The 20,285-nt window shown below is 47.1% G+C and overlaps 1 protein-coding gene across 2 annotated transcripts in view; it reads left to right on the top strand.

Moving 5' to 3' along the window:
* Positions 1-20,285, top strand: part of PLXNA4 (plexin A4) — a 440,460-nt gene that overhangs the window by 261,371 nt on the left and 158,804 nt on the right. The window lies entirely within an intron of this gene.

Raw genomic sequence — 20,285 nt, 5'->3', positions numbered from 1 at the left:
ACTGGGGAGTGGATTTTCCTGGTCATATTCCATCCTTTATTTATAGGATGGTTAACAACAAGGGAATGTCGAGGCGGCATGGTGAGAGCAGCAGGTTCAGGAGTGAGGAGAGCGGTGCCATGAATTTGGGTATTCACTTAACATCTAGGATTTTGTTCTGCATCTGTTGGCGTGCTGGGGCCTAAAGACATGTTACTAACCTGGCTCACCACACTGTGAGGATACACTGAAACAATGGACCCAAAAACTCTTTTTCAAAGTTTAAAGGTTTAAGCTACTGTTAGCTGAGTAACTGCTTTATAGACAAGTTAAACCTATGTTTTCAAATCTTAGCCTAGAGGCCTTTAAGAGCTGGGGTTTCTACCCCACAGTGACTCAGTCGAGGAAGGCTAAAATAAAAAGCTGTCACTCCACCATTTTTTCCCATGACTCCAAATTGGTTGATTCCATTTATTCTTTTTAATTTTTTTTTAAATTTTTTTTTAACATTTGTTTATTTTTGAGACAGAGAGAGACAGAGCATGAACGGGGGAGGGTCAGAGAGAGAGAGGGAGACACAGAATCTGAAACAGGCTCCAGGCTCTGAGCTGTCAGCACAGAGCCCGATGCAGGGCTGGAACCCACGGACCGTGAGATCATGACCTGAGCCGAAGTCGGACGCTTAACCGACCGAGCCACCCAGGCGCCCCGGTTGAGTCCATTTATTAAAGAACATATCAAGGATTTCCAAAACTCCAGTTAGAAAGCTTGCCTTGAAGAAATGTGTTGTTCCCTTAACGCACACACAGAGGACCCAAACACAAGAAGTTGGCTACGACAGAACTGAGAGAATGTGGATTATTCTACATAATCCACCTCCGACACAAGGTAGGGAGCCTCTTGGTGGTGTAGTATTTTGTGTTTTCGGTGCTTGAGACAATAAGTAGATTCTCACCTTTGTTGAAGGGATAAAAATGCTCACCTTCAAGGGTCTTCTTGTAGGTTCTCCAAATTGGGAACGTAGAGTATGGGTGATTATCCCCTCTTATAAAAGTCAGATTCTGCCAGTTCCCGCCTCTGAAACATACACTTCCGCCTTGGCTTGCGGCATCAAGCCCAGTGCTTAGAAGAGCATTCAGGGGTCTCTTGTACCTGCATCCAAACTACCACCCCAGGCTTCCTGCTCACCTGTCCCTCTGAAGTCATCTGTCCTGGCCATAGCTGGCCACTCCCCACTGCACACACATGACACTGTCTTCCATCCCCACCTGCTCATGCCAGCCAGTCCCAGGACACGTTCCTCCTTATAGCTCCTTCTGTGTGAATCATATACCTCCTTTAAAAGTCAGCTCAAAGCACCACAATTCTGCGCAATGCTAACCATTCTTTCCTTCTCGTGGCCACACACAGCCTGTTATCTCTGTACTTCACTCAGGAGGAGCTGGGTGTGGGCGATAGGACATGTTGGCAGAGATCGGGTAGAAAATTCTCAACTCACCACCTGTTGGCTGTATCTGACCTCAGCTATGTCATTCAACCCCTCAAGTCTTGGTTTATTTACACCTGCGATGTGAATAAAAATAACTCTCTCCCTTATTTCATCAGAATCGTAGCTCATTTATTAAATCAACAAGGGTTTATTGCAGGCCTACTAAGTGTGGTGTGGATTAAATTAGATTATAGATATGAAACTGCTTTCTAAATTGTGTTTTGTATCTGAGTTGTTTTAGACAAGAAACCTCTGAGGGTAGAAAGTAGCCAAATTCCCTTTGAATCCTTTGATTCAAAGATTGTGTCTTCTGTGGCAACAGTTTACTGTGTAAACAGTAGGTGCTCAGTTAGTGTCCAACCATGGCACAAACTAGAGAAAACAAGACTCCCAGAGATTGCACACAGTGGCCGATGGAAGAGCCCTCTGTCTCCCTCTGTCTCCCTCTGTCTCCCTGGCCTCAGTCACAGAAATATCTCCCCTGCTCCCAGACCCTCCGACCAGCTCATCTCAGTCGCCAAATGAAAAAGGCAGGGAGAGAAAGCCATAGAGGAAGAGCATAGGTTTCCATTGGATAAACAAAATGCTTGGGAGAGTGAAGAATAGATTATTGTTAATTATCTGACGCCCTTATTTATGTAGTGTCTACGATAATAATAATAAAAACTCTCTGGAGTACTTGCAGCCCATTGGAGGCTGAGGAAATAATTACCTGCTTAGAAATCTGGGAGGAAATTAAGTGACGTGAGACAGTTTTGTTGCTGGCTTCTTTTTGTCTACCTTTCACTAGTGCAACACGACAAGCTGACATGAGCAGAGTCCTCTGGGCTGAAGAGGAACAAAGAAGTGTTTCCATCCTGCTTTTCCCTGGTCTACCTTGAGGGACAGGAAATAAAGCTCGCTGCCTAATGAATGCAGCTACAGGTCAAGCCAGTGGACTTCATGCTACAGACCAGGGATGTAGGGACGTTCTGATCTAGCGCCCAGGGCCTTGGGGGGGGGGGGGGGGGTCAGTGGGGCTTGTCTTGGAACCTGGAGAGTAATGGCTTGCACAATCTCCTTCTCCCTTCCCGAGATTTCTTGACACTCAGTTCTCCCATCTTTCCCCTCCCCTCAGGTCATTGCCTCCATTTCCCCTCCTTGCTAACTGGGGCGAAAGTTGGAAGGCCCCAAGAAACAGAAGGGAACAGTGACCCCTGGTGGTTGGTGCTGACATGAGGCCCACCAAAGGTAACCAAGGGAAAAGGTCTGTGAAGAGGAAGGGCCCAAACGCAGGCTCCATGCTTAGAGTCAGCCCTCAGATTATACTTCACTTTGTCTTAAGTCTTAGGTCAGTAAGGCACATAAGCGCTGAGTTGTTGGTGGTTTTTTGTTTGTTTGTTTGTTTGTTTGTTTTCATAATGATGCATAAATTAGGGTTTTGAAAATGACATAGGATTTGGAGAGGAGTTCCAGAACCAGCCCCTAAGCAAAATTTTGGTGGAAAAGGAGACTTCTCTTTAGTTCTTCAAAAATGCCGCCACTTCTCCAACCTGAACCATCCTGGTTTCTGTTGTTCCCTCCATTAATCTTTCGCTAGGCACCCCCATTCTCTTCTGTCGTGGAAGAACTGTAGCTAACGAAAGCCCATATCTAGCCCATATAATCGTGTAACCTGGACCAGAGAGTGCACCTAAACCCGCCATTTTGTTGATGGTACCTAGAGAGACAGGCAACCTTTTCTAGATCAGGGCCTTTCTCTTTACCCCATTCCACCCCACCCCAAAGGTCAGCTTCCTCTCCCTCATCAGAATATTTGTATCTTAAAAGATGCTTAACCCAAACAAAAGTGCCTCAAATGCTGGAATTCGAAGATGGCAATGACTGTGTGGAGAAGATATCTTTTGTGTGTTCCTCAAAGTGACTCCCTATTCATTTGTAAGTTTATGTAAGTTAAGGCACGGAGCCTACTTAAGCTGCTGGGCTGGGAAACGGGAGAATGTTCTCATTTCTCAACTGAGTGAGCCCTCTGTGGTTGTTCAGAGGCAACCTGAAGGGAAGTGGAAAAATGTGACTCTGTGTTCTTCTCTTTCACCACTGACTTGCCAAGCTGTGTTCTTAATCCATGAACTGTGCCAGACCTGATCTCAGAGAGAAGGTGAGAGGTACAGTGGTCTAAATTCTGGCTCTGGAAAATGTCATTGTGTCGCGATTTCACAGTCTACCTCTAGCATGGCAGTGGCCAATGGCAAGTCCTTAGCAACCACTTTCTACCTAAGCACCAGTCCTGAATCTCCAAAGGCAATCAGACACCATCAACTGGCCGTGCCGTCATTATCTCACATTCAGCAGATCTCAGACTCACTTTTCATCTTGCCACCCACACCAGTTCTCCAACCCAACTTGCCCTTGGTCCCATCAGTCCCTTGGTCATCCAGACATGACAATTCGGAGTTGTCACTGATCTTCAAGCTCCATCACCTTCTACCTTCCTTCTTTTCCTCAATTCCCACTGCCTGGAGGCTAGGCCACAGTCTTTGACTGTCACTCCATTTCTGGTCTCTCCCATTCACACCACCTAATATAAAACCTATGTTCCAGGAACACGCAGTTTCCTACAGCAAAAAAAGCCTTGTAAAGGAGAGTTATTTCTGTATGATCCCAGACTGCCACCATTCATCACATTTGATCCCTTAAGATATCCTCAGAATACATTAAATAATACTTCAACTAATTTCATCCATAAGACTTTGAGTAACCATTATTAACTTAATAGTGACTCTGGACTTGAAGAAAAATGATAGGGATACAAGGGCATGTTCCTGGAGTGGAATGTGATAGGCAGAGGGGGTGCAGGGAGTTCAAGGACCATCCCCACCCATATTCAGGAGGCCAGCTCCACCTTCAGACCATCCAGAAAGAATGAGTGTTACTCATCGTATTATGAATCTCAATGTCAATATGGACAGGAGACCAACCCTCTCTCCCTTAGCCGTGATGCAACCATGAAACATGAGTGACAAGAGAAGGGTCTTGGAGTACTCTATGGACCTCCTGTGATAATAACTGAAAAATTTAGATGAGCAATGATGATGACGGTGTGCTAAATGCTTTTCATCTACTGACTAGTTAATTCTTCCTGTCAGCCAAATGTGGTAGGTGAAGTTATTCCTCTTATTTTACGAATGAGGACACTAGGGGTTGGAGAAGTTGACTCATTTCCCAAGAGGCTCATAGCTAGGTCATGGCAGAGCTGGGTTTGGAGCCCACGTTAATGGCCTGGGGAGCCCATGTGCTTACTCACTACATAATTTCTTGGCCAAGCCTGGAAAGCAACATCCTGACAGAGTAAGCGTTGGAACATAATATTATTAATACGTTACTGTAACATTAGTATATGATACTAACATATTGATTCTTAATGTTAATATTCCAACCAGTGGCTTTCCTGCTCTAATGGTTACCTCCCACTGGGTCTAGGTTCCCACATCTGAGCATGAGGAGAGACAGTTCCCACAAGAGCAAGGATGGTTGCTGTGGGTTTTGCGCAGCGCCTCAGAGTTGTGAGATCAATAGTTTAATTGCTGTGAAACATGGGCCTTGGTGATGCTGTATAAATAATTGTAATAACTGTGGCCAGTGACGGAGAGGATGGTTTTCCAATATCTTATTTTAAAATGCATTTCTCTACAATTAACTCCACAAGCTTCTGGCAGAATGAGTATCCCGTATAGGCACTGTTTTTCTTTTTTCTTCAAGACCCTTCAGCTCTGATACCTCATGCTTTTTCCAGACTCTCCCTCACTGGGATCAAAGTTCACCCATCTGACTCGAGGAGAGTGTCTTTAGGCCCCTCAGCGGAGGGTGGGGGCGGCTTAAAGCAGAGTCTCTGTGGTTTTCCTAGGATGAAGGGTGGTCAAAAGACCCTTTGTGATAATCACAGCCAAACTCCCCCTGGCCCTGGGGCCCCTCAGCTTTCTGCATCTGTGAATTCCAGCGCTGTCTGGTGATGTCATCCCCGGACAGGGACGCCCTTCTCCACTCCAGAATTCTAAGGCCCAGGAAGGCTGTTCCCCACAGTGTCTTTGGGAGCGGATTTTCTGACTGCAAACCATTCACATGCCTCACCCAGGCCTCATGAATTCCTGGGTTCTCATTTGAAATAGTTCCAAGTGTTTCTTTCTCAGAGTAGCTGCTAGAAAGAAAGAAAGAAAGAAAGAAAGAAAGAAAGAAAGAAAGAAAGAAAGAAGAAAATGTGGGCAGTGGCTGCAGGGGAGATGTGTGGGAATAGAGACAGGGCGAAATAAGTAACACTTGGTGATCAGTGAGACAGTACTGAGCAAAGTCCATTCCTCAGAAAAGATCCAGATAGTTTTTGCTGGACAATAATGAACCCTGTCACTATGGTGCACAACAATACCTACTTTTTTGTCAGTTAAGCAAACTTAAACTCCAGTATAGGGCTCTACTCCCCTGGCTTTGTGACCTTGGGTTAGATGAGTAAGACACAGCCCTGCTCTCAAGAAGCACACACAAGACCCCGTGTTGTGATGTGTCACAAGTGCCCTGATCAAGGCATGCGGGTAAGTGCTTCTAAGGTACAAACAGGAGATATCAAGTCTATCCTGGGAGACGGTGGGGGAAATTTTTGGAGAGAGTGAAGCTGAGCTGGGTCTTGAGTAAACACCAAATGTATCCCACGCTTACTTCTGACCCTTATTTTGTCCATACAAAAAAAAAATTCCTAGATAACCCAGGAGCTGGGGTTACTTCAAAATTTTGGTATAGATCCCAAGTGAGCAAAATTTGACTCTCTGCCTAGTTCAGGACTTTGTAAGTTTACTGACATTGGAAAGGAACCCTTAGCCATTCAGCCAGAAGCCAGATGGTGTCACTGTGACCAAAGTCCTTCCCGAGGTGGGGGGTGGGGGGTGCCATGTGGTCTGCAGGGTGAGCGGCTGATGCCCCATCCTTGACTGAGGAATTGTGTTCACCTTCTGGGAAACCAGCACCTTGGTACTTTGCACTAGTAAACATAGGCTGTTCCCAGCCTCACAAAAATACACACAGGTGTCCTTGGATGGTGCCCCTCGAAAGGGCTGATGCCCCAACAGCTTGATGAGGCTGCAGGGAAAGAACCCAGAGCAGAGCTCATCAGAGAGAGCAGATGTCGAGGTGATAAGCACTTGTCTGACGCTCCCTGGGTTATTTATTTGTCAAGGAAATTGCCAAACTGTGCCTAGGGGCTAAGCTGCAGTCCCGTGGCTTCGTGCAGACAGCTCTGAACAGTCTGACAAGTGGGAACCAGAGAGGGCTGGCTGCTGCCACCGCCCTTAGCGTTAGAAAAGGCACTGATGGTCCTTGTAAGGGCAGGACATCAAAGAGATGTACGCTTGGGAGAGTCTCTGAGGAGCTGGGGCGCTGGATCTTTTTTCCACTGTGAACAGAACTCATGCATCCTTTTGTTAATTTGCCAAACTTCTATTAAGCAACTCTGGTGTTCACAAAGCTCTTGGGGTCCTTTCTAGAGGTCTGTGCTCTGCTTCATCAGCATCATCTTCAGCCTCCTAACGGACCGTGCACAACTCCATGCTGCCTAGACTACTTTCTATGTACTGGACACTTGAGTCAGAGCGCTTCACAAGCCGCCTGATGAAGTCCTGGCGGCAGCCTTGAGCTTGGAATTCTGAGCCCAGTATTTCAGCTGAGGACAGTAACTCAGTCCTCAAGTTCTGCCTGACGTCACAAACGTTAATAAGAGGCAGAATCAGGAGGCCGGCCCGGCTGGCTATGCAGCCGCGTGCGTAAGCCCGATGCCGCAGACCTGCCCTCAAGGTGCCGACTCTCGTGGCTAAAAGCCGACACCCTGGAAGCGTGGAAGCAAGTCGGGAGAGACTTCCACGTGGGCCGAGGCACGAGGCAGCTTCAGTGGCTGCACGGGCGCCTTGGGTGACGTGACACGAGACAATCAGAGCGGGGCGGGTATTAATGAGAGCTTTTGGCCGAGTGTCTCGCGCCAGGTTCCGAGGGGCACCTGGGGTGGTTGAAAGGCAGCAGGGAGGAAACCGGAGGAAGAAAGCAGGTGAGGGAAATGGTGTGAACAGGAGTGTGAGTGGACTGATCCCGTTCCTGGAGGGAACCTGCCTGGCAGGAGGGTCAAGGCTGTACTGAGGAGTGAGGGGATGCTGCACCTACACCTGCTTTGCCTGGGCAGTGCCACGTGGTTGCTGGGTGAGGAGGATGGACGGGGTGGTCCCTGGAGTGAGCGAGGGGTATGGGGGAGGCCTGGGGCACAGACCTGGCCTCTAGGGTGCCCATGGCAGAATAAAGAGGATGGTCTGAAGACGGAAATGGCTGGGTGAGGATGAGAAAAATAACTAGGAGACCCGAAGGGTGGGGGGCTGCCTCCGAGCTGGGAGAAAACTGGACAAAGCCTACAGCCTTCATTCAGCCACCACTTGATTCTTGAGTCTCTACTCTGTGACCAGGCCCTGTGCTGGAAGCTTCTGTCCTCCGAGCCAGGAGCCAGCTGGTTAGGACCCCTGAAGATCCTGGAGGCCCTGCCACAGCTCATGCAAGAGTCCATCCATCTCCAGGCTCCGCTCTACTTCCGTTCTCCCTGGGTGCTCCAGCTGGACAGGGGTTTCTTCTCGTTCCAGCACAGCTGCGTGAAGCACCTGCTGGGTCCCACTCTGGAGGAGCTAGGTTTGCAGCAGGAGAGAATTGCTGACTGCACACCAGCCTCTCGCTGTCATGATGCACCTCTGTGCATTAACCCCTTTGTGACTGCAACCGTTGGGGGAGTGCAGAAGAGAGGGGATGGCCCCTTATTTGGCAGGGGACACATGGAGCTCAGAGACCGTGTGGGAGGACAGGGTGAAGAGTGATTTGTCTCTCCTAAAAGAGGCAGGAGGGGAGTGTGGATGAAGAATCAGGAGCACTGATTCTGGGTCCAGGACTCTGTCCCTGACACTATATGCGCCATGGCTTCATCTCTGGGAAACTGGATGCTTCTCAGCATCCTGCCAGCTCTGACTCTGCCTCCTGCCTGCGATGGGTCCTCAGAGATGCCTCTCCTGTCTGTGAGGCCAGGCTGTGGTACTCCACTTCCCCTCCTGTGGCTTGCCCAAACCATAGGCATGAAGCTGCTTTCTTCTTTCTCCATAAAGTCGCTGGCTTTCTGAATCACACCAAAGTGGAGACAGGCTCAGGGTTTCCCAGACAATCCCCCAGCTTCAGGACAGCCATGTGAAGGTGTGTGCCTCCATGTTGGCGGGATGCCCGTCTGAACATTCGTCTATATGCACAGACCCTTCTCCACCCAGTTTCCTATCTTCTGTCCAGCAATGCCTCCTTTCTCATCTGCCTCAGGTGGCCCAGAGTGGAGCCATAGGTCCTCTTCTCTTTCTAGCGCCTAGGTGACCTTGTCGGATGCTGGGGTCCAATCTGTGGGCCACATCTGATCTCTCTACAGTGCACACGATTGCTACTCCCACTGGGGATGAGTGGGAGTCACGGGATCAATTCATTTGAATTGCCTCCATAGTAATCATGGCTAACTTTTATGGAAACTTAACTGTTACCCCTTTCTCTGTGCTAAGTGTTCTACACGCTTGCGACATGATCAGACTCCCACAATACGAATAACGATATCTGTTTGACATCTGAGGGAAGTGATACTCAAAGTTTGGCAGATTTATCTACGGCCACAGAGTTCCTGAGTGGCAGAGGTGGGGTTCCCATTGTCTGCTCCTGGGCTTACCCCAATGCTCTTCTGCCTGCAGCCCCATCTCAGGAGCCAGAGGACTCGGGTCTTTTGTAATGTGGATGAGACCACGGTGCATCTGCCAAGCACCGGAACCTGCCGATGTGTGTAAAGCACAGGGCGCGGCTCGTGGCAGACAGTGAATCAACTATCTATTCATCCTGTTTTTCCAGGAGTGGGTGCGGTCTGTCCAGGCTCCTTTGTGGCCAGAGGCATGCGGGAAGTGGCCAACCAGGCTTTGGGGTACAGGCTACTCAAACGAGTGGTGACTCTGGGGTTACACTCTGCATGACCCACCCAGGCTTCAAACCTGTAACTTGCCCCATGCTCTTTGGAAGGGTGAGTCTCTGGAGGGGTGCAGCAAGAGAGGCTGGTTTTAAATATTTTACATTTGAGATGTGCTGGTTTGAGCCTTTTTCTGGCACTTCCTTGATACCCGCCATGCTGACCTTCCTTTTTATTCCTTCTCTCCTAGAGTTGTTCTTTGTGTCAGCACCCAAACAGGTCAGGGGAGGGACGGAGGCCACTGTTCCCAATTTTCTCTGTTTGGGGCAATGCAAGGCGACACGTCCTAATGGCAACCTAGAAATCATCATTCAGTTTCATGAGTGTGTGTTGACAGACCCAAAGGGACCCATTTTCCCGACAGTGTTCGGTAACACGGCACAGGATTCACGCGCGCACGGGGCCTAATTAATTACTGTTTACACTCCTGCAGTTCCCTTTCCATCCTTTTCCTCCTGGCTGGAATCAGGAAATCGAACCAAAGTGCCCTCATTGTACTATTCTGGGGCAGCTGAAGCTGTGTGAACACGGGAGCAGGGTCTAAGCCCACATTCCGAGCCCTGGGCATGGAGGCAGGAGGGTGGCTACAGCAAGAGTCCACTCTGTGGCGAGCCAGGGCACTGCCGGCCCGCTGGGGTCTGGGCTGCACAGCTCCGGCTTCTCTCCCGTGGCTGAATCTCCCAGTGAGAACACCCCCGCCTGTCTGGGTTCCTTGCTGTACAATAAGGGAGCTCTGCATGGTGAGGACAACTTGAGGTGTTGATGAGTAGTCGGAGCATTTCCATCCATTCATTTATTCAACCAGAATTTATCGAGCGCCTACTACGTGGTGGGGCTCAAGGGTTTGGGATGCGTCCACCAACCACAAAAGATAAAGACCTTTCCTTTTTGGAGTTTAGGTTCTAGCAAGGGAGACCAACGATAACGCAATAGATGAGGAAGTCCCAGAGTAGGCGAGAAGCTCGCAAGTGCCGTGGGAAAAAGAAAAGTGAATCCGGAAAAGGGGGTGGAAGCTCCAGAGAGGGAGGGGGAGGTTTTAGAGTGAGAGCCCTGGGGGCCCCGGGATGTTAGGAGTCAAGTTCTGTCTGCAGGTGGCCCGGGTTTGGGGCCAGATGAATATTGACAGTGAGTGCCTGGGGCCCGAGGGAGCTGCCCTTGGCAGAGGGTAGACTAACGGCCCTTGAGTGTGGCTGGAATCTGGAGGTCACGGTATTCACTGTCCTACAAGCCAGGGAACTCTTCCATGGGCACAGGAAGACGTGGTAGGGGCCCCTTTCCCTGGACAGCTTTACCCCTGCAACCAGCAAGTCACCATGATGCTTAGACCTGATGTGGGGGTCTGTCTTCCTGCAGGCCCCACACACCCTTCCCAGGCCCTCCCCATCCATGCAGGGGCTGAATCACCTGCCTTCCGTCCCTTTGTCGTACACTTATAAAGGGGAATTTCTCGAGGCTGTGTGGGAGTTGAGACGGGAGACAGAGAGATCATGTGTGGTTGGAGTGTGGGTGTATGCCCAATGGTTGCAACTGTAGCAATTGAGGCCCAGAGTTAGTTTCTCAAGTCATTCATTCATTCATTCATTCATTCCATCATTCATTCATTCATTCATTCATTCATTCAACAAAGGAATGCTTACTGTGCCTGATGCTGGCACTCTAGGGCTCCTCAGCCTGTGTGGCAAAATGCCGAGTGACAGTGACCAGGTGACATCACTCAGAGCCTTGGGGGGCCAACTGAATTAACTGTATGAATAAGATCCAAAAGGCTCATTATTTTCCTCCTGAGAGACACCGTGGCCCTTCAGTGTCCCAGGAAAGTGGATCCTGGTCACTTATTCCCCACCAAGTGTTCTTCCTGCTGTTTCTGCCTCAGTGGGAGACAGGTCGAGGCCAGCACAGAGAGCCAGGACACCTACAAGAGCCAAAGCTGTGTGCTTTAGGCTCTTGAGGGGAGCAGAGCCTGTATCCCTCACCTCTTCCTTGGGCACGCCACCTGCCCCCTCTGTTTTACAGCCCGCCTGCCCCGACACAGGCTCCATTTTGCAAACTGACTTCTCTACGGGTACTTGTACAGGAGTCCCTTGAGATCCTGGGTACTTTGGAGACTTGCCTGAAAGGCACACAGGCTCAACTCCAGCTCTGGCATTGCCTGAATGTGGGGCGTACCTCTCTATAAACCCTGCCCCACTAAGTCTGTGAAGGAGGCCCGGCCATGCAGCCACCCACATCACTGGGTTTCCTACTTACCTTCGTGTTTAGGTCCGAGCATCTAGGTGGAAATTCAGTGTCCTGGGGACGTCTGTCCTAGGCTTTCCTCAGCCCCAACCCCACCTCTCTAGTTCCAGTTCCAATTGCAGGCCTGCCAGCGGAGACCCCACCCTCTCCTTCTTGGAGCTGGGCCCAGCCTGGAAATCTGGCAGTATAGACCTTGACCAGGAAGTTTAGGGCAAGTGAGAATGGAAAGAGGGGATCCAGGGGGTGGCCTGCATCTTTAAAGACAAATAGCACTGTTTGCTCATTAGGGAGATTATTCCAAGCAAGAAGGCAGCCAGAACGGTCTAGTGCAAGCATCTGCCTGCTACTGGGAGACGGTATTTATTGTTCAATCCTTCAATGGATGTAAATAAACAGCCCGGCCCAGATAATGTTCCAATAAACAAACAAGCAGCTGCCAGGAGCTCCCCGGATGGCTGACCTTTGCAGAGGCCACCCTGCTGATGTTTTAATAGCGCTCTGCCTGGCAATGCAGACACTCACCGTGCCAGGGAGGAAGAGAGGTGGCAGCGGACTGGCAGAAGGGCTGGAGGGAAAGGGAGCCTCGCCTAGGAATATCCCCGGGCTGCAGATAGAGCGGGAAGGGCAGGCTGGGGACGCCTGTGCACCTAGAGTAGGTGTGCCCGTGCATGCTTTCCGGCTGTGTGGGCCTGTCCCTGGTCGGCCACACGGAAGGGACGGTGCAGGGCGTCCTAGACGCTGTGATGGAGGTTCCTGTGTGGTCCAGGCAGGACCAGTGTTCAATCATTTGGTCCTAGTGTGGCCCCACCCATCGTTGCTTCTCTCATCTTTATTGAAGAATATTTGACAAATGAAAATTGTATACATCTAAAGTGTATGACTTGACGTTGTGATATATATACATACATTGTGAAATAGTGGGTATAATTGAGCTAATGACTATATCCATCACCTCACACAGTTGCCCTTTCTTTCTTTGTGTGTATGGTGTGTGAGGAAAACACCTGGCAGATTTCAAGTATACCCTATGGTCACGTTGCTGCATATTAGATCTTTAGAATGTATTCATCCTGTATAACTGAAACTTTGTATTCCTTGACCAACATCTCCCCATTCACCTGCTCCCCAGCCTCTGGCAACCACCCCTCTACTCTCTGCTTCTGAGTTTGACTATTTTAGATTCCACATATAAGTGAGATCGCGAAATATTTCTCTTTCTGTATCTGGCTTATCTCACTTAGCACGATGCCCTCCAGGTTTCCCTATGTTGTTACAAATGGCAGGATACGCATGTATGTATGTGTATGTGTATGTATGTATCCATCGTGTGTATGTATGTATGTGTATATTATATATATAATACATACACACTATATCTATGTGATATATAGATCACATTTTCTTTATTCAGTTGTCAACAGACATTGCGATTACTTGAATGTTTGGCTATTGTGAATAACTCACAGTTGTTAAATATTGAAAGTCTTCCCTGTGATTGGTAGCTAGCTGTGCCCCCAGGACCCTGAGTGCCCACACCATCTCAGCCACCCTTTGCCCCCAACAGTATTGCCTGGTGCAGCTGGGAGCTTCTGACATCCTACCCCTGCAAGCATGTCTTCTGACTGCTTGGTTTTCCCTCAGCAGTTCTTAAATGTTTTGACCATCACCCAGGGTACAGGGGGTTCCTGACATGCAAGAGGTGTGCCCAGAGCGCCTGTTGCCTGAATGTGGAAAGAGGCATGGCTGCATCAAATGAGCTTGCTGAGCGCTAGCCTGGACCAGAACCGAGCACCCACGGCTGCATGTTGTAACTTGCTTGGGCTGATGGGGTCCACACAGTTCGTTGGAGCTTACAACTCATGAGCTCCAGAAAGGCGAAGACAGTTAGGCACACGCATCTTGCTATAAATTGAAGGTCCCGGGAGACACAAGGGCATTGTAGCAGGGGAAGGAAGTGAGCAAGATCTCAACTGAAGGCACCTCCAGAAGGATGGTCAGCAGCCAAATTATTAACAACACTGCTTGGAGAGTGTAGATCAGAACACAGGGGTGACAGTAATCTAGAGGTGTGCCATCCAATATGATAGTCACTGGTCACACGTAGCTATAAAGTACCTGAAATATGGCTGGTCCATTCTAAGGTTTGCTTGTAAGTATAAAATATATACACATCAGGTTTTTGAAGATTTAGTACAAGGAAACAAATGTCAATTTTTCACTTACAATTTTTTATGCTGTATACACGTGAAAATAATAATATTTGGGGCACATTGGGTCAGATAAAGTAGATTATTAAAACTAATTATAATTCATTAATTAATTTTACCTGTTTCTTTTTTTATGTTTATGTATTTTTGAGAGAGAGAGCAGGGAGAGGCAGAGAGAGAGGCAGAAAGAGAATCCCAAGCAGGCTCTGTGCTTGTCAGCACAGAGTCCAATGCAGGGATCAAACCCACGGACTGCGAGATCATGACCTGAACCAAAATCAAGAGTCCGATGCTCAACTGACTGAGCCACCCAGATGCCCCTACCCGTTTCTTTTTTAATGTACCCACTAGTAGAAAATTTAAAATTGCGCATGTGACCCACACTTATGACTGGCATTATATTTCTTTGGGGCAGCACTGGTCGGAAGAATGTTCTGTTGGGTCTTTGGTGAGACCTGAAGGGACACCACGCCCTACCACAGAGAACACACTTACTTACACTCAGCCTCCTCAGGACAGTGCTGCGTGAAGACAACCACATTTTCCCCCTCCGACCCCCTTTTTCATATTTTTACTCTTACTTCCCTTGGCCAACATGGATATATCTTTATAAAATCTGTTAGTACCACTAATTGTGCTACTCCAGGTCAATCTTCCTATGGACCCACGAGACTTTGTCTCCTAGGGTGGCTTTTAAATAAATCTGGTATTACCCACTATGTGTTTTATTAGTCAAACTTTCGAGAGTTGGGGGTGCCATGTTGGGAGCCCACATGCTCCCTTGAGCCTCTCTTGGGGCTGGGCTGATAATTCCTGGTTACACTCTAGTCAGTGGCTAGGTCTCCTGGGAAGAAGGAACAGAGGCCTATGAACACCCTCTGTTGTAGCATTTGCCACTTGGCCTTATTTGTGTGATAGCTGAGCACTTCAGGAGGTCTCCTGGAGGGCAGGACGAAGACACCCCTTTCTTCTCCAAACGCTAGCTCGGAGCCTAGAACACAGTGGCATTCCATAAAGGCACTTTGGATGATGATGAATGAATGTGGAATGTCGCTCTGTCAAGGGACGTGTAGGGTTAGGATGGGATTTTCTCTTCGGTGTTAGCCTCAAAGAATAACATCTTCTAAACACCCAAATTTACATTCGCAGCGTCTTTACATTTTGTACCTTAAAAAAAAAAAATCTACTTTCTCACTGCTTAGGTGATCCACAAGTATCATCTGCGTTGTGTAAAATAATAAATCTTATTTGTCCTGATGTGTACAATAATAACTCCTGTTTGTTCTTAGCTGTCACCTCACAAACTTCAGGTGGCTCTTGAATTGCTGACTGAACCACAGCCACTGGCCAACACATCTCCTTTGATCTCAGCTATGTCTTTGTGGCCTGAGGCATCTTTCCAAGGCTGTTCTCGCAGGCATCTGGATTATGTTTCTACCTTATCAGGAGTGAAATGGACATGATATTCTGTATTCAAGTGAACTTGGCCAGGAGAATGGCTTCTGTTTGTCTGTTTTCCCCTGAAATCCTATTTGAATGCTGCTTGAATGTTGCTGGCCATTGGACTGTCACAGAGGATCTAGAACAGTGAATGATGACACTAAGCTCTCCTTTCTTGGTCCTGCCTCTCACTTTGAGTATTCCTTGGTCTCATTCTGATCAGTCCACGGTCCCATTGGTAGAATGTAGCTTGTTTTTCCCATAGGGAGTTAATCATTTATGTAGTAACTACTTATTTTTTTCCCATCTTTTATAATTACCAAATACAAGTTGTATGTATTTAAGATATACAACTTGATATACGGATGTATTGTGAAATACTTGGCACAATCAAGTTAATTAACATATCCATCGCTTCACATAGTTACTGTTTCCTTTTGTGTGTGTGTGTGTGTGTGTGTGTGTGTGTGAGATCAGAACACTTAAGATCTACCTTCTTAGCAAATTTCAAATATACAATTCAGTGTTATTAACTATAGTCAATTGCTGTATTAGATTTTCAGAACTTATTCATCTTATAACTGAAACATTGTGCCACTTGACCAAGATCTCCCCATCTTCCCCAACCCCCAGTCCCCTGGCAACGGCCATTCCATTCCAGTCTTTGCTTCTGCGAGTTTGACTATTTTAAATTCCACATGGAAATGAGATCATGCAGTATTTGTCTTTTTGTGTCTGACATATTTCATATAGGATATTGTTCTCCAGGTTCATCCATCTTACTGCAAATGGCAGGATTTTCTTTCTTTTTTAAGGCTTTACATATATGTACATATACATATATATATATAATATGATTATATATACACATATATATGTTTTGTGTATATATACATATATAGCAAATATATATGTATATGCATATGTATATGTGTATGTGTGTATATATGTGTGTGTAGATATAGATATAGATACATATGATCTTTCCTTATCCTTTCATCCATCTATGGATATTTAGATTGTTCTCACATCTTGGCTATTGTAAATAATGCGACATTGAGCATAAGAGTGCAGTTATCTCTTTAAGATACTGATTTTGTTTCCTTTGGATAAATACCCAGGAGTAGGACTGCTTGATCATAAAGTAGTTCTATTTTTAATTTTTGAGGACCCTCATACTGTTTTCCATAGTGACTGCACCAATTTACATTTTTTAAATGTTTATTTATTTATTTTCGAGAGAGAGAGAGAAAGAGAGAATGCATCAGGGAGGGGCAGAGATAGGGAGAGAGAATCCCAAGCTGGCTCCACACTGTTAGCACAGAGCTGGATTTCATGAACCATGAGATCATGACCTGAACTGAAATCAAGGATCGGATGCTCAACCACTGACTAAACCATCCAGGGCCCCCCCAATCTACATTTTCATCAACAGCGAGCAAGAGTATTCTTTCTCCACGCTCTCGCTGACACTCATCAGGAACTACTTGTTAGTACCAGCCATGTCCTGGGTGCTGTGCTGGGTGGGGCTACAATGCTGAGTCTCTGTGCTCATGAGACACGCAATCCCAGGCCTTTTGCACATGTGCAGCTCCCCTCCCCAGACTTTGCTGAGGATGCCCCATCTTTCTGTAGTCGCTCTCCATCATTGGCCTTCTTGCTATCCCAAAGGGCTTAGAATCATCTCCCTAGTTTCCTGCTCCCTCCTCGAGACCACTTATACAAAATATTAAATAAAACAAGTCATAACACCAGTGCTTGAAAAGTCCCGCAGTGCCTACTTCTCCATGCAGAAACGGGTCTTTTTCTGTCTCTAAGTCAGTTCTCTCTCCTTGGTCAAACTGCCCAAAGTCCCACAGAGACTCATTATTTTTAAATACCTTTTCATGTGGAACCTTGTCAAAGGCTTTTGGAAAAATCTAAATCGCTAAGAGGCAAGCACTGAGCTAGGAATCAGGAGACCTGAGTTCTAGACCCAACTGTCACTGGTTTTATCACTGAACTTTGGGCAATGCATAAGACAGCTCCAACCTCACTTTCTTCATCAGTAAAATGAGGATTATTATGCTAGTGGTCAACATCATAAAAATCTTACAGCCATCCAGTGAGACAATGTTATTTAAGAATGCTGTGCAAGGTATAAAACACAAATATAAGGGATCATTATTTGAAAATTCATGACAGCATCTTCTTCACTCATGTGCATGATTCGCTCCCAAAAGAACTGTAGTGGATACAGAGATGGTTTCTCCAGCACTCTAAGGGTGCTGTTTATTTAATATCAACTGCTTTCATTTCTTGAAGGGATGCAGGTTTATATAGCTGCAAGAACCTGGTTCAACATGCACTGGTGTGGTATGTAAACACAAGGAGGCACGGACAGAATCAGTCAGACCTTGGTATGGGTCAAGGCCATGCTGTTCGCTAGATGTGTGACCATGAACAACTTGCTAAACCTCTCTGTACCTCACCTGTAATTGGGACAATATCAATGCACAGAGTTCTGTGGTTTAAATGAGAAGCTAATATATGTAGAAAGGCTGGCATGAGCCCTGGCACACACTAGCCACCCAGTTATTAGCAGTTCTTGTTGCTATTGTTTGTGGGAGACCAAGGGAGCCCACAACTGGGTCATCCTACCTCAATTTTATGATTGTCCATCACTAAGCAAATCCTACCACAAACTCCTTTTATCCAAGATCTGTGTGAGAGTCTTTCCGCAGGGAGATAATGAATGCTTTCCTTTCTGTTTTCCGAAATAAGTAGTGGACTGGGGAGGTGTATGAGGAGAGGGAACCCTGCCTTTCCAACTACTGATTTCCCACCCAGGTGGAGTGTGGAAGGGGGTATCATAACCCCATCCTCCCTCCCTGGGGAAGGCTCATGAAAACTTGCCCTAGGTGCTCCCTGGTCCACCCCCTCTGTCCCTGCCCCAGCTCACCTGGCTTCCTCTGATGTCTACCTATATCCAGCCTGTCACCTTGCTCTAAAGAGCAGGGAGTGGGGGACCAATGATAAAGAAGATTGATCAGACACTGAATCCAATTTCCCTTGGGGATTAGACCATGGGCACTGGATGGGACTCATATCTAGCAGCATTCCCTAGGGGAGCCTACTCCTGCCGGCAGCCTGAGGGGGCTGGAGACAAGCCAGGGTGCTCAGTATCACTCTTGTCATTCTTGTGCTGCTGCACCAGAGTTGACTCACAGCTGGGGATGAAGCCTGGCTGGGCTGGGGGCCAAGGCCATCGCCACGCGGTCAGACTTGGGTGGTAATCCCAATTGGTTTTGCATGAACTCTCATTTCATTCAGATTAAGGAAAGACCTGGCCAGGATGGACATCTGGTGGTGTGGGGGTGGGTACAGAAGCAGGAGGGCTATTGGAATCTGAGGCATTTTGATTTTCAGAGCTAAAAGTATTTTCTTTAACTCCTTTATCAGTTTTTGGTTTTGTTTTTGTTCTCAGGAACTTAATGGGAAATCTGCAAAGAGGAGGTTTAACTTCATTGATTTATTTCTCCATTTTTAAAATAAATATTTGTCAAGCTCAAGTATTTCAGCATCAAAATTAGGAATGACTAGTGAAAACCGCTGGAATTGTGTAGACCAGAGACAGATGCTGACCTCAGCGCCCTGCCTTTATTTGGGTGGCACCCCCAGGGAGTAAACATGAGAGCCATCAAGGAACAAGGTCTCATGTAATCGATGATAGGAAAAGCATGGACTTCAGAGTGGAACTGGATTCTCATTCTGTCTCCAGATTTTAGATCTCAGGCTAATTGTTTCATGTACCTCTGCCTCATTTTCCTCATCTCTTACATCAGTATATCACGTAGGACTTTCGACGTTGCAGAAAGCCCTTTTGTTCCTTTAACAATAAGGAAATAACATGAGTAACTAGAAAGTCCTGACATAGGGCAGGCTTTGGGGTCATTTTGTGCCTCGGGGATGTCACCAAAGACCAATTTTTTTCCATCTCTGTACCTTCCCTGGTTTCAACTCCTCTCTTTATTACAAGACGGCTGCCCACAGTTCTGGGAGCTAGCTGTTTCTTTGACCCTTTTGAGGATGAGGAGAAATTCTCTGTTCTCTGATCACAAAACACTGTCTTGCCCTGCTTTGCTCTGAGTGCACATGTTGATTGGCCTGGGCCTGTTTTCTTTCAATCACTGTGGCAACAGAATGAGATTAAACTGATTTGCTTGTGCCCATCAGGGAGCACCCCCAGGAAGCAGGGGGTGGGTCCAATCTTGCCCCAAAGGTGAGAGAGGGTGGAATGGATGCTAGAGGGGCCATGCAAGTCAGGACAAATGACCACTAAGCCCACAGGATTGAGAGGATTACACCAATAAGGAATTATGTGCAAAACCATTTCTCAGTGCCTGATGTGTAGGAAGGGCTTAAAAATAGTGCTTAAGAGGAAAGCAAACAAACAGAGCCTGGAACGAACCTAAAATCAAACACATAAATCACAAAATAACCTAGTGTCAAAATTCGGTGAATTCAAAAGAAACGAGAAGCAGCAGACTTTCAGATGAATTGATGTCATCAGTTGACATTACTGTGGTTTTTCCCTTCTGTAATTTGGTTCCTCTGAATAACTTCTCTTCTCCTTGATCTCATGAAAGGTTAAAAATTAAAAGTAAGAGGACATTATGGGAATATATGGAATATAATTGTTCTTTAGTTTTGTTATTGAAATCTCTAAAATTACATTGCGGGTACCTTACAGAGTCATATACAAATGGTATCTAATCGAGTTTGGTGCCTCTCCCTGTCTCCCTCCACTGTTCCCCTCCCCTTCCCATGTTCCCTTGGTCCCAACTTAGGTGAGTAAGTAGCATTATTAGGGCTGGGCAGTGATTGTGTTGAATCCATGAGGCCAGACTTTTGACGATTCTGATGC

This window comes from Panthera onca, chromosome A2, assembly GCF_046562875.1.
Source record: "Panthera onca isolate mPanOnc1 chromosome A2, mPanOnc1 haplotype 2, whole genome shotgun sequence".
NCBI classification, from domain to species: Eukaryota; Metazoa; Chordata; class Mammalia; order Carnivora; family Felidae; genus Panthera; species Panthera onca.
This window is presented reverse-complemented; position numbering and strand designations above follow the sequence as displayed.